The following is a 15448-nucleotide window of genomic DNA, read 5'->3' on the forward strand; positions in this document are numbered from 1 at the left end:
ACTGCATGCTGACAGCTGAGTTAAGAAGTGTAACACTATGACACAGAGGTGTCAAAATTGCTGAAATTAATACTAGGATGTGCAGTGTTTAGCTTGTTGAGTCAGCTAACTTAGGTGTGGTGGAGAAGCAGTATCATATGACAGTAGAGGCACTGCAATTCAGCATAAAGTAAAGCTATTTCTTTTTGGAAAGATTTCTGATGGTTTCCTAGAAAATGTATATTTTATACTAGACTTTTAGCTGAAGCTATCAGTTCCCTGCACAGGCATATGTCTGTTATTACAGATGGGGAAAACGTAGCAGAGATGGAGCTACTCAGAAGAACAGCAGCCAAGTGAATGATGTAGGATTCTGAATTACAGTGCTCTATCCCCTTTCCCCCACTCTAACAAAGAGACTCCAATCCTTGGAATACAAAGGGATTTTACTGTTGCAATAAGTGGTATTCTTTCAGATCCCTCCTGTGCTGCTGGGCTGTACAATGAGATGACTCAGAACCAGGCTGGGAGGCTGAGGAGAGGTTCCAGAGCCCCCTTTATCAGGAGAGCACATGTCTGCTGCCTGTTCAGGGGAGAGGTGCTCAACACAAACAACTGAGGAGGTGGATTCAAATTGAGCAGTCCCAACACACCAGCCAACAGCAGCTTTCTGCCACATGCTTTCAAATCCATTGCAGTGGCTTGCATATCCTGTTAACCTCTCTCCAAGTACAAGGATCCTCCCACTCTTAATCTTTATAGGGTATTTTCTCTCTTTCCTTTTTCTAATTTAACTTAGTCTGATGTGAGAGATTACTGAGGTATCTTGAATTAAGGAAACACATCTGAGTAACAAATCTGTTGCTCCAAACCACATAATAAAGACAAAGCTGTCTTCTTCTGAAATTGTTCTAGGAGAACCAAAATTTGGATCTAGCTTTTTTTTTTTTTTTTTGAGAGGGACATTTATTGTTTTAGTCAGAGAGCTGCTATATGCTATATGGATATGCTATATCCCTTGCTTTTGCTTTACTTTGGGGACCTCAAGACCAGCCCAGATCTTGGGAGGTTACCAGAAAGCTCAGACATCATGACACTGAGCACACTGAGGCACTGATGTGGACACCACGGGTTCCTGTGCAGTGTTCCCTCACACCCAGGAACACCAAATTCTCACTGACTCAGCCTTGTAGCAGGCTGTACTTTAACAACACTGCCACTAATCCTGACCCCACGGCAATGAACTCTGGTATTCCCTCGCTGGTTTCTGAGCACAGCTGTGCAAATGACAGAATTCCCTAGAACAACCATGGTTTGGAGTACCCTGGTGGGGCTGAATCCCCTCAGGCTGAGCAAGAACCGAGTGCTGATCTCTCATGGTCCAGGTGTGTGAGGTGTGTGCTGTGCCCACTGGCTGCTCTCTGCTTCTGGATCGAACAGGGGAGGGGGAAACAGCCTCTTCTCAGACTTCACCACTACCCACTGATCTCTGGACAGATCACCCAGAATTCATGGAGGAAATGTCAATCTTCTCCTAGTCCATCTTCTCCTAGTCCCAGCAGCATTAATGTAGTGTTTGTTTGGTATGTGCTGCAACTCTGCAGCTCTTTTACTGCTTCAAAAGAAGGCCCCTGCTGCCTGATCCTGTGTGCACCAGAGCTAATGACAGCACTCCCTTTAGGCACTCAGGGACACACTACATCATTGTGCAAGTTCTATATTTAGGGTGTCCAGGGAGCAGGATTCCACTGGAACAACCAGCAGAGAGCTACACAAGTGGAAGCCACAGGAGAAGTGCCTTGCTGCTGCCAGCCAGGGGACTGTTGCACCTCACTCACTAAATGGACAGCATGAGAGCTCTTGAGGAAGAACTGGAGCCATGATCTTTTCAAAATAATTTTTGTCACTTTTCTTTCTTACTCTATGGAGAAAAGACATTCCACTGAGAAACTTTGAGAATTGCCTCCAGAACATGTATTCCATCAGTCATATTTCTTAGGATAAGCTTACATCAAGGATGCAACCACCAGAGAAAGAGATCAGTAGGGCTGGCTTCTATTCAGATTAGGGGCTTGCTTACCCTGACCAGGTACGTCACAAAGGATAACACGGACTTGATGAAGACAACACACTAACACAGGGCAGTTTTAAAGTTAATCTGACATGAGGAAGGTGTTTAAATTCTTCTTTCTTCTCTAGAAAGGTTTTTTATTATACGCTTATTTTTTTATTATACATTTATATCTATCAATGCCTACCCATCTATATTCATGTTCTGCTTTAATTTTTCTTACTGGTTTAAAACATTTCACTGGGATACCATTTACAGCAGCAAAAGGAAATTTACCAAATGTATCAAACCTCTTAGGCAGCCATATACATAAGCTCATTGTAACACATATACAGACATTCACATTCCAGGCTCTACATTGGCCAATTTGTGGTTTTAAATGCATATTTCCTACAGACAAAGAAATCTGAGGTCGTCAGTTATTACATTCATGTTACCTGAACATCTTGCATTTTAGCAAAGTTTCCATGCACAAGCAATATTAACATCTGTTTCAAGGATCTCTGCTGGAATTGTAGCTTCACACAGCCAAATTGCCTATGCTTCCACCAGGGAAATGGCTATTTATTTTATGCAGCCATCTGGGCTCTAAATACTATGTTTTGTCATTTGTGGTCTTGTTTTCCAGGGTTTCTTATATGAAATTTGATTTCTTCATAACTTACTTCTTCTGTAAATGACATTTTTATAGTAACCAAACTTGTGAATTAATGTTTCATTAGAGACTTACAACATCAGTGTCAATTCATAAATATTTTGGATTGAGAGCCAAACACTAATTGCAGCAGCTTTGATGGTCTACATTTTTTTTTTTTTTCCTGTGGAATCATATGTAAACATAATCTTTACAAACCCATCTCCCAGTTAGATGAAGGACATATGTTGATGTGGAATTTAATACTTCAGGATGATACTGGTCAAGTCACTGAACATAGACCCTTGTGGTCTCAGAGCCCAGACCCCAGCATTTTAAACAAAGGGGCATCTTTCAAACAAACAGCACAAACAGATTGTCACAAACCTTTATCTACCAAATATTATTTTTGCTTGGATTATGATAGAAATACAAATACTTTGTCTCCTCATATCATACCATTCAGATGTCCTCTTAATATATTTTAGCACCAAGTCACAATTGTGAAAGTGCCAGGTGTCTTGGAAACCCATTTAGAGAAATGGTAAGAAGCCCTGGAGCATATGAGAACTGCTGACTTTCACAGCCATTGCTTGCTGCAGTCACAAACTGGTTTGTGTTCCACCACAGAGCTCACTGACACAGGGAGCCAAGAGCAGGACCCCAAGCCCTGCTCACTGCTCCCCAGCTATACAAGCAACACTCTTTTCAGCCATGAGAGAGCTGTCTGTGAGGTAGGCTGAATGCTCCACCCTTCCACACAAGCAAGCCAAGAGATCTCCCCTGCACCACAGCCAGCCCAACAGCAGCCCACCTCCTGTAGTCCAGGTACTCCTGTGCCCTGGACACCTCCTCCACTGAGGCAGGATTCTCTTGCTCTTCCCACCAAGGGGTAATTTCCTTCTCTCTGTTGCTTACGCTGTCTAGGAGGCCACACAAACCAGCTGGCACTAATGAAGCTGCCCTTTTCCTCTCAGTGAAAGGAATAAAGGGGGCACCAAGCTACTGCACAAGGAGCAAAGCCATCAGAGAGAAGTGCATGGCTAAGCCAAGCAATAGAAGCTCATTTGGTTTACTCTCCTCCCCCCCACTCCAATCACTGAGCAAAAGAATCAGCTCTAGTCTCACTGCTGGACCACAGCCCCTTCACAGTGGCAGCTCCAGTCACCCACAGGCCCCCCCTGACCCCCCCACACCCACAGTCAGACCAGGTTTCCAGTTTGACTCCAGGGCTCCCACAGCAGAGCCTTGGCTGGCTTGTTCCATAAAGGAATTTATTCACAGTGCAATAACACAGGAACAGCTCACCTCAAGCTACCTGCACAAAATGTATTCCTCATCACCTTTTATTATGTTTGTCTCACCTTACCCTCCCTGAACAATCCATGCTGTTTCTGCTCTCTTACCTTGTTCTTTGCCTTCTTTTCACCCACATACGGTGGCCTAATCATCAGCTTTACCATCTTCACCTGGAGCAGTCACTAAATGGCTGCTGGCAAACACCTTCCAGGCAGCAATCTCAATCTTCTTCTTTAAACTGTTTCTTAAAACCTTCTCTTTCAAGAATACTTTTATATAACATCCTTTTATATAACAAACTTTCAGAGACAAGGAGGTGCCCCTCACAAAGCCAGAGAAATCTACTAATTAGTAGGTTTTACCTACACTGCTGCCCACAGATGCACTGCATTTGTAAGGACACAATCAAATCTGAAACCCTTTCCAGCTGGTGATTTGAATGAATAAAGAAACGATGACTCTTTACTCTGAAGCTAAACTGAGGCAGATTGACAGAACTGTCTCCTTGCTCAACAGCAGTAAATATGAGTAAAACAGGTCAGGGAGCTTTGACCCTTCATAGGGTCTGCAGAGGAAGTTCCACCTCCCTTCAGTTTAGCCTGTCTGTGACATAAACCACTGGCCTGAGTACTTTTATTTCCCTGGAGTCACTGAGCCCAGGAAATGACAGCTAGGAGGAGCCCAGTGGAGGGTCATGAGCTAGTTCACACCCTGGAAGAAAATTACAGCCAGGTGTGGATGTGAAAGGCACTGGTTGGAGGGATGCTTGATGCCTGCCAACATGAGACCTGGCTCAGGCATGTGCCATTCCCATAAACTGGGAAGCATGAGCAAATTTTCCTTAAAATAAAGACATGGAGAAGCAAATTATGAGACTCTGCAGCTGACTGCATATGGAACTGGACAGGACTAGATAATGCCTTGCCTACCCTGTAATGATGAGTAACCCCAAATTTCATTACAGATTATGGGGGCTTACTAAAGCAGTCTGACTACATGATGTACTAAGAATAATAATTATGACCTACCCATCTTGGTCACAGTAGTCATTAAGTTGCTATATCTGTAACAGTCTTAATAACAAGGTGAAGAATGAATGGGAGAGGAAAAAGTCATTTCCTTGTCTCATTGGTCATTGTTTCCTATATGCCTAGGATGTCTATGTGGGGACAAATGAAAATGGAGGGAGAATTCCAGCACAGAAGACTATATTTAGATAAGAGAAAGTGAGTGTCTTTGTACTACACTAATGCAATGGTCTCCAAAGTGGAGTGCATGCCCTCAAGGGGTACACGAGACAATCTGCTGGAAGGAAGATGATTTTGACACCAGTAAAATGAAAGAAAATAAACCCCCAGTGTTTATTCCATTTTATCTCCTCCTTTTAAAATTTTGGGGGTGTGTTTTATAAAGTATATAATACATTTATAATTTAAAGGGTACAGCAGTTAATGCTGTAAATGCTCAAAATAATTTTTGTGATAGGGGCCTGTAATCAAAAAGTTTGGAAATCCAAAGGACTGGTGTTGCAAGTAGCACCAGATCAGCTCTAAATCTAGAATTAGTGTTGAAACAGCAAAACAGCTGGGGCAGGTAAGGGTCAGGGGAGCTGCACTACTCACAATCCTTGAGCTAGGACCTGAGCATCCTGCTCTGAACATCAGCCCACGAGGAGATCACAGTAAAGTGGAAAATCCATGGACGGTAAAGATAGAATCACAAAACAAAGAAAATTCAGTTATTTGTTAATGCCTCTTGCTGCTGTTCCAAATAATTCCATAAATGTGAGATTCATACAGTAAGAATAAACGAACCACAGTATTTTCTGCAGACTTTCCTAACTCAAAGCATTTCATTCAGTATGGGCTGTATGCTTCTTATTAACAGCATTAAGCAAATAGAAAAGTGATTGTTCTAAGAAAAGAAGTTTGTTGAAGTATAAGAATAGGAAAATTGCTGCAGTGGGTAACAATAATTCCTTAGGGTTTAGCCTGACATTCTTAACAGTATATATTACTTAACTGATAGATCATAACAGCTAATTTAGAGCTATTAGGTCTATTGCATAAATATGTGGTCAAGGGCACTTTAATATACACCACTGCTACTTCAGACCATAACAGCTGCTTTGGAGCTGTCAGCCTACTTTGTCGCAATCTATTTTAATCTGGAAAAAAAAAAAATCCTAATTACTTTGTAGTTGCTAATGCACAATTTAAGCTGATTGTTTGGTGCCATAGCTGAGCATTGTTTGAGCAGGGAAGGTGAAATACTATAAAGAAGAGGTATCACAACCATCAGACAAATCGCAGGGGACTCGGACTCAGAGCTAATAAGAGAGATGCCTGCCATGTGTTTACAGAGGACAAACAATGAGAAAAGAGAGGATGTGAGACAGATTATTGCTTTGTTTAACTCTGTACTCTGCTACTTTAAAAACCTAAGAGGAGCCATTAAAGCTATGTTTATCGTTAAAAAGCAATATCTGCTTGCTACCCCACTTCCTAGCCCAAGTCCCTGCTGCCAGCCAGCTGGGGAAGCTCTGCTGGGAAAGGGGGAGCAGCCCAGCTCCTCCAGTGTAGCAACACGCTTGGATGTAAGCAGCACAGGGAGAGCTTCCAGCACAGCAGTTCAGTGGAAAGAACAGTGCCACCTTTTCCTGTCTTCTGGCCATTCGGCACATTGCACTCCTGCCCTGCCCATAGGCACAGACAAGTGGCTGAGAAGGTCAGAGAGGCACCCGGCCTTAGAGATGAGAAATGTAGGGGTTCAGCTGCTTTTAAGCACACACAAAGGCCAATATAAATGTTCAGAAAACCAAGCTGTCTCTACCAGTCTCTGCTCAGAATGTGATTCTCTATAATCATGTCATTCAAAGAGACTTTTGCTAAGTACTGAGGGAAAAGTGGCATCCTTTGGTGAGGGGAGGAAATGCCTGTTGCTGCAAGCTATCCATCATCTTCAACAAGTCCAAGATGTACTAAAGCTCCCTAAATTTTTATTCCCAGCAGAGCAGGATAAGTTCAGTGTTTTCTTGACAGGCAGTCCTCCCATGTCAAAATCTACTTCCCAATACAGTTTTGGAGGCATTCACCTGCCTGGTAGGTTGGATAATAAATAAATGCCCATCATGTCTTTATCTGAGAAAGATTTTCTCCTTGCTGCTTTTTCCTTTTTTTTCCTTGCACAACTGGGGAAAACTATCCTCACACCCCCTACTCCCCCCTCCACCCCCAGCCAGGAAACAGTCATTTTGAGGCAAGACCTTAAAATTGATGATTTTGAAAGTTTTCCCCATTGCCATGCTGTTCTGCTCCTGCATTCCTGTGGTGCCAACAGATGAAGTTGTAAGCCTGTTCGCCTCCCTGCATCTAATCCTGATACTACTCAGCAGCAGGGAAGGTGGGCAAATGTTCACTAGCAGTTGTTGGCAAAGAAACACAGCAGGATTTAAACTGGATGATGCCACTGCATGTGTAAAACAACCATTTGAGCAAATGCTGCTATAGCAGCGTCTTTAAACAGTAAAACAGAATTTGCTGTTAACCTTTTGTTTTCTAGCTAGCTGTGCTGATGAGTTATGATTAATTGTAGTTGTATTTACAAAAAAAACTTAAAAATTAATAACCAATTAAGCTTATAGAGAAAAAAGTATGATAAAGACTTGTAATAGTTGTTGTGACAGACTTTCAGTGTGCTCATATATAACTACAATAAATTGCAAAAGGAAAATGTGAATAACATTCTGTTGCACTCTGGTGAAGGGGTCCATGTTATTTTTCAGAAGATCATTTTTCCCATGATCTTGCTTCTCTTCCTTTCCAGTTTGCACGGTCTGGTCTTTAGCTGATGTGCCCCCAGATTTTTTGTGGTTTAAACATGCTCATATTATGGCATTCCAGGACTGTTCTGGATGAGGATCACCATAATATGCTTATGCACTATTCAAAAGCTTGAGCTCAGCCACCTAGTGACATCAAAACAACGGGTAAAGAGCACCCCAATTACTGCTTGTCCCCAGGCTCTCAAATTTCCTTGCTTCTGATAGTTTTTCATAGAGGCCATAAGAGCTCATTCCTTCAAACTGAGCTCTCTTATTATTTAAAGCTATCGCTTTGGTATCTGGGAAATAAAAATTGAAATATCAGCTGTCAATGCACCCAACGTTAGGAACAGGAGTGAACTTTTCCTTGAAAATGATGGGAAAACACACATCACACAGCCAACCACAATGACCTACTGCAGTTCATAAGGCCATGTTTAATTGAAGAAATTGCTTTTTGGCAATGCTGCTGCCTACCTGGGGCATTTAACTGAAGCAGGGCTTTCCCATTAGGAAATGTATGCAGGAGCATTTTATACCTGTGCATTATCCCCCTGGATCTCCCAGCTGTGCCCTAAGTCCTTAGCACAGGTTCTGTCCTTTCTGTGTCCATCCCATATTTGCCACAAACATCTTGTGTGTTAGTGCTGCATCAATTACCTTGAATATGAAAATGTCTAAAGCTTGGAGAGTCAGTAAAACCCCTGAAGAGAGGCCTGGGCAAGAGTGCCCTGCTAATGGCAGCCCCAGCACCTGCATTAGAAGGAAAGTTGTTTGAATCTTTTCATTTTGACTCAGCTGATGACCCACACTAGGTGGAATATTGAACAGCTGTAGCCTCACGGTGAAAAATCACCCCCTTGAAAAGCAGGGAGATGCACAGAGCAGGAGCAGAGCATCTGTAGCCACACTCCCTTGTAGAGGGAGCTCCCTGTGGAATTGCCATCTCCTTCCCACATTGCCTGAATGTCAGCTGGCACAGCCAAACCTGCCGAGCCAGCAGGACAGAGGTGGTGCCTGATGCTGCAGAGTGAAGCTCTACTGCACTTACCTGGACACAGAACAAGAACACACACGTGCTCAGGGATTTACCCACTAGGATGGGAGATACACGCAGGATAGTGAATTCTGTGAGGAAGCAGTGCAGAAAGAAATATGGCTTTTGTGAAGGGACTTGGGGGCAGTACAGTGAAATTTAGAAGGTTAAAGCACCACAGTTGTGGACAGTTTTCTCCCTTCGTCTGGATGAAAACATTTTTTTCCCAGTGCTTTGTTAGAACAAAAAAGTTTTGGAGCACAAACACCAGAAGCAAAATTGAGTTTGACAGAATCAGTTGCTCCACTGGGACCTTACAGGAGAACATAAAACACCTTTTCCAGGGAGACCTTTACACTTCATTTTAGCTGTGCATCCAAGCCTAGGTCAGCAAGATCACAGCAACCATAACATCTAAAAATTACATTCCTTACATGGAAATAAGCTGGGAAAATATTTGTTGAGTAATGAAGTACATTCTTCTCCTTTATCTGCACCACCTGGCATTGCATGGATCTCAGCTGGGTAAAATAGGCCTCAGAACTGAACTTCAAACCTTCAAAAATACAAGTTCTCCAGTCACAGAGATTTTGCTTAAATACAATTCTTTGTTTGGCCTTGGATTTTTGAGCTTTACAGTTCAAACCTATTCTCTCATTCTACTGTATTTATTTTTTAAGTTCAATTCTCATGACTTTGAAAGCTTTCTAAAGGTCAGAAAAGAGAAGTACCAGATATTGCCACCATCACCCACAATGTAATGCAGTCGATTTCATACTGCTTTAAAGCTTTCAAAAAAACATGGTGACTTTTCATCTCAGGGAGTGTGGCTAAAGGTGTGGGTCAGGTATCAGAAGGAACAGAAAGTAAGCCAAATCCTTATCCATTAGATGTGGTGCAGGCTGTGGGTGATGTGATGAAAGAGCTGCCCTGCTGCTGAAGCTCTGTCATAGCTCCCACCCCGGGGCAGCAGCATCCACTCCTGGGCACAGCTACTGAGCATCAGGCCAAGTTGTTCAGTCCTGTATTTATTTAATCTTTGTGGAGATAAAGAAGGATGTTCCACTGAGAGCTCTTTTGTTTCATTCTCTATCAGTTCAATAGGAAAGAGAGCAGAGCTAAAGCCACAAGCAATGGTTTGTATATCTTGTAAGTCTTCTAAAGCCTTGTCATCATATGCTGTATTATGTTGTCTTTTTTACTGAGTGACCATTGCTCTATTGTACACCATCTGCCTTTTTGTGACTTGATGAACCACATTGTAAAAGGCAGAAATCAATAAAGTTCTCCAGAACCCAAAACCTTGGCGAGAAAAATATTTTCCTGCAGCACCATCTTGTGGTCCCTGATTTTAGTACTGAAGATGTTCCCCCCTCCCATACCTCCCTGGGCCGGGAAGGTTTTTCTGCAGACTTGGGAACCACACCCAGCTTTCAGCAGTTTATTTTCTAGCCACAGAGGTACTGTGAGGAGCCTGGCAAAAATGATTGTGCCCTCTTGCAGCTGATCTGGACCCTCATCTACCTCTTGGAAGGGATAGAATGAACAAAGGAATATTGAATTTGGTTTGATATACATGATACAATCAGCACCTTAGGCACTGAAGTAAAGACATGTTTCAGTTGGATGTGAGGTAACCCCATGTTGAAATTGTTCTGTAATATGCTTAGGTCCAGGAGCACAAAAATAAGCAAACAAACAAAAAAAAAAGTATGCAAGGGATCTGAATATTCAGTGTAAGCAGGCAGCCAATCAGCTGATCAAAGCGTCCACCTTCTGTGACATTGTCAGGACAGTTTGCATCACACACAGGCCTGTGAATAAATATCTGTGCTTTGACCCTAAAGTGGCAGTCTTGACCTTCAACAGTAATGAAATAGCTATTATGACATCTTAGGCACAGAGAGCAGTTATTTAAGTAATACCCATGGCTTGGAAGCTATTAATTCAATGCACTGTCAAGCTAATGGAGAAATTAAAATGTAAAATCAGAACTTTCGTCTTCTCCAACTGAAAATCAAAGCTTCCAGCTTTTTAGAACTCCTCTACAGCAAAGCTGCTGTATGGAAAAGGACAGGCCCCATGTTTGTGAACTGTGCCCTGGACTGCTGTCCCACTAAGGGGAACATACACTAACAGAACATTTTGCTTATGCTCCTCTTGTTCTGGTGCTGCCAGATACAGCTACTGCAGATGCACTGATTGTTCATCCTTAGATAAAGTTGTTTTATCAATGTGACCCTTTGTCAGGATGTTATGTGACATTGAAACCAGTTGTGCTGCCCATGACATGGAGACTGGAGGAATTTATTGCCCTTCTAATCCAAATAATGAATAACCACGTGAAAGCTTAACTTCCTGTGGAGCATAACTCACTCTCCATAATCACCAGCCACGAGGATTTCTGTGCACAGTTCAGCTGTGACAGTGCCTCAAAATTCATGCAGCAGGAAACAGTTTTTTATTTGTCAAAATGTCTATATATGTACTTTACCTTCCATAAAAATAATATCCAAAAAGAGCAAATATGCATCAGATTTAGAAAGCAAGCAGTGCCCTATTCAGTTTCTATTGTTCTGTTGCTCCATATCAAAAAAAGTGTAATACCGCTGCTTGCAAAATTTTAACCAAATTATTTGTGACACAATGCTTCTGGCAATGGTTGCAATGTCAGCCTTTAAACTCCTGCATACAGTTACATCTGATCATCAGCAAGCACTCCAACAACCTCATGAGATCGCCCGTGTGCATATTCCACCCACATTACACTTGGATTTTAAGTGATCCCTTTTTAGGACTTAGGAAACCAAGAAGAATGTTTTAAACAGGGAATTCTGAATGTACAGAGTTTCAGAGAATCACTCATAATATTTACTCTCCAGCTTAGGACCGAAGCTCCATTCCTGCCATTCCATTCCAAGTTGTAGGTCTTGGAAATTCTGCTGCATGGACTGCACAGCCCCAAAGAAATATGACAAGTGATTGTTATAATGGGTGATACTGACTTCTACTGACATTCTTTTAGGTGCTCACTCTGCACTCAGCTGTCAAAAAGTGTTACACATTTGTTTCTTTTATTTTTGTTACGCTACAGAGAAATGGAAAGAAATTGCATTTTGTAATCACCTAGTTCAGGAGACAGGTCATCCTAAGATCAAAAAGAGTTGTGTGGTGCAGCAAAACCCAGTGGAGAGAACAGCTCCAGAGACAAAGCTCTTGTAGTTTCCTTAAGTACTCTATATTTTTGCCAAGCATATCTTTAAAGCAATTGCCCAAAAACAGATTTCCCAAATCCTCTGTAGCCTGGTAAAGAATTAGCTGTTCTCCTCAGCACTACTGTGCTATGGGGCCATCCAGTATAGAACCAGAGCAAGCTTCCTCTCAATACCAATTTAATGAGTGACAACACTCCCTTGATCTGTTTCTAAGACTGACCCCTAAGCTGAGATGGACACATAACCGCTGTATTTATGTCCCTCCACAGGGATGCCACTGCATGAAAAGAACACTGACTTTACTATTCAGGGGTTGCCATGAGCAGTTTGCCTTTCAGTCTTACTAGTTCTTTTTTTTGTACAGGAGGTATGGAATGAGTGCAAGAAACCAGAATGAAAAAAACTTCTACTGAGAAATCAATAGTATTATCAAGGGTTAACAACTTTGCATTGCTTCAATGCTAAAATAAAACGTATCCTTTTCTAGGAGATAGCCAAACAATCCTGGTGTCTTCTGCTTGATCTTCAGGATCAGGTGGATCTTCCTATACACCAAAGGGAGAAAAAAAATCCTGAACATGAGTGTGACTTGATTTAGGGCCACCTCTACATTTCTGCCAAATCAATACTCTTCCTGAAATATTTATTTATTGTCTAATGACCTCCCTAACACTTTATTATTTAATGTGACCTTTAGTAGGTTATAGCTTGGCATGGTCACATGAAGCAAATAGCATTTCACTCTCAGATTACATTTATTTCAGTAGTTAAGTGCTCTTCAGCATTGAGGAAGAATGGCAAGAATGCCAAGGAGTGGAGCAGTGGGAATGCCTCAGCTACAAAGCGCCCCTATCCATACAGAAAGAAAGGCTCTTCAGTGCCTGTAGATGGACCTGCCTCTCCTGAAAGCAGCAAACCCATTGTGTTTCCACTTTCTCATGCTACAATTTGCACATGAGATAAGGAACACTGGAGTGGCAGAGGGCTTTAGCCTCTGCCTGGCCGTGGCTCTGCTGTCAGCTGGCAGCCCAGGAGGACAGCAACTGAATTCTTGCCAACTCATTCCCTCTCCCACAACAGGAACTGAAGGTGATCCCTGAAAAAGCCTTTGGACAATTCTACTGCACTGGCAGGCAGCAGGTATTTGGTAGTGGATATCTTTAGTATTCTACACAGACTCAAAGGAACAACCCTAAACTTAGAAGAAAAGAATACCCCAAAGTTAGTTTACCTTCTTTTTTTGTCCTTTTGGTTCTTTAAGTCAGTCCAGTAAGTGGCGACAAATCTCTTCATCGTGAGTCTTTTTAACACCAGCTCTTTTTTCCCATGCAATTTTCTGTACTTCTTTGCTTATCTTTTTTAAAGGATTGATACACGGACTGCAAGATATTAAAACAGCTGAAACTGGTTGATTTCCAAAGTAGGAATTTAGAGAAGGTCACCTAGACTTCCACCATGAAATCCTAGCTCCAGTGAAAAAAACTCAAAAGGCTAGACTTTATTCCAGGCCATCATAAGATTCATCACCAGAAGAAAGATTAAGGTGAGGAGAAGCATTTCAATGCTTTTCCCATTTCTTACATTTTCTTCATGAATTTCACCTTTTGATTTATACAGAATCACAGAATCATTCAGGATAGAAAATACCTTTAAGATCATCAATCCCAACCATTAACCCAGCACTGCCCAGTCCACACAAGGCACACACAGGCCTGGGACACCCCTTGCTGCCCAGCTCTTCCTGAAAGAGGAATTCCTGCACAGGGCTGCTTGTCTCATCCCCAGCAGCCCAGTATGGGGAGACAGTGCAACCATGACCAGAAATTTCCCCAGTACCAAATCAACAAAATTCTGGCTTCTTATCACAGTTGTATTAGGGATTGGGCAGGGATGAAGACTTTTCTATTCAATTTTTAAAATCTACACAGTATTTTTCACTAGTGCTATTTAGGTGCATCTGCATTTTTCTAACCTCTGGTGTTTTAACCTACCTTTCCTTACATGTGGTTCTTAAAGAAGACGAACAAAACTGAGAAGAGTAAGATAGGCTAACAGAGTTATGGACAGAGCAAAACCAACAGAGCACAGCTCCAGACAGGAGATACTGCACTGATAGCACACAAGGGAGATTGCCAATTGGCAGGGAACAGATGTGTAGACTCTGCTTCCTGCATGAAAAACACCACTGGAAGGAGGCAAACACAGAGTTTGTCCATGGGGATGTGGAAAGTAACAAACCCTCACTGACTTGGGAAATTAGATCAACTAGAATTGATCAGGTGTGGCAAGGAGAGGAGTACTCAGGTCCCCCTATCAATGTTACAGGAATTTCATGTTCCTACATTTTCTTTGTCTGGCCATGGTATAGAAACCTTGCAATTTACTCTAGAGGAGGCACAGTGGAGTTAAACAATTATCCCAAATTTCATCAGCAAAAGTCCTCTTATTTTTTCGATAACTCTAGAGAACAGATTTTACTTTTGTGCACACCAGTTGCAGTACAGATTTGGCACTGTTCATAGGACTCTCTTGACAATGACTGTATAATGTTGAAAACAAAAGAATTTCTATCCAGGGAGGTTTTTGGCTTATTAAAGGAATGTTTCTCAAAGCTCTATCAACTGTCTCTAAAACTGATAAAACTCAAAGTTTCAGTGTGATAGAATTGCACCCTTCCTCAAACTTAAATATATGATGTTGGAAATTTAAACCATTTAGCATCTGGTTAGTTACTGCATTTATAAAACAAAGCAAAAAAACAAGTCAGCAGAAGAGCAAAATTCCTAGTTTCACTGGCTATGAAAAAACACAGAAATGATCATTTAAACATTAATGTGAATTCTCCCAAAATGAAAACATATTAATTCATTTTCCAGAAAATTTATGATAATTTCATGTTGATTCTTTGCCTCCTGCTTTCAGAGTCACTGATGACTCAGTGCAGTTATCTGTATGCTGAGTATCAGCTGTTGAGCACGGTGTAAGATGTAATGTGGAGATTTTCACAGCAGGTTTTGTCAAAATGTGGAACTCCACAGCAAACAGCCATCTGCCAAGCAGCCTCATTAGTAAAGTCTGTGTGTCTCTGTATATGTGCACGTATATGATCCCACACAGATGACTATATCTTAGAAGAGCAAAAGTTTAACACTTGGAGGAAAAAATCTTCAATAAAAAGACAATTCTGTCATATTAGCCAAGCTGTAGCACCAGTCATTCAATATGAACTACTACCTAAGCAGAATAAAGCATAGTTATGTTAATTCATTCCATCAGTTTAATGACCTTGATATTGTGGAGTTTACATTTTCCCTACATCCTGAGAACACATACACATGCTGAAACAATTCACACTATCAGACACTAAGCTGCTTGCATAAAACTTGCAGGC

The 15448-nt window shown here is 41.8% G+C and overlaps 1 long non-coding RNA gene across 1 annotated transcript; it reads right to left on the bottom strand.

Moving 5' to 3' along the window:
* Positions 1-12461: 12461 nt before the first annotated feature.
* Positions 12462-13432, bottom strand: LOC110480117 (uncharacterized). Its single transcript, XR_002467051.2, has 2 exons — positions 13289-13432; positions 12462-12602 (listed from the first exon to the last, which is right to left on the bottom strand). It is a non-coding gene; the product is annotated as an uncharacterized LOC110480117 (long non-coding RNA).
* Positions 13433-15448: the final 2016 nt, after the last annotated feature.

This window comes from Lonchura striata, chromosome 14 (assembly GCF_046129695.1).
Source record: "Lonchura striata isolate bLonStr1 chromosome 14, bLonStr1.mat, whole genome shotgun sequence".
Taxonomy (NCBI): Eukaryota; Metazoa; Chordata; class Aves; order Passeriformes; family Estrildidae; genus Lonchura; species Lonchura striata.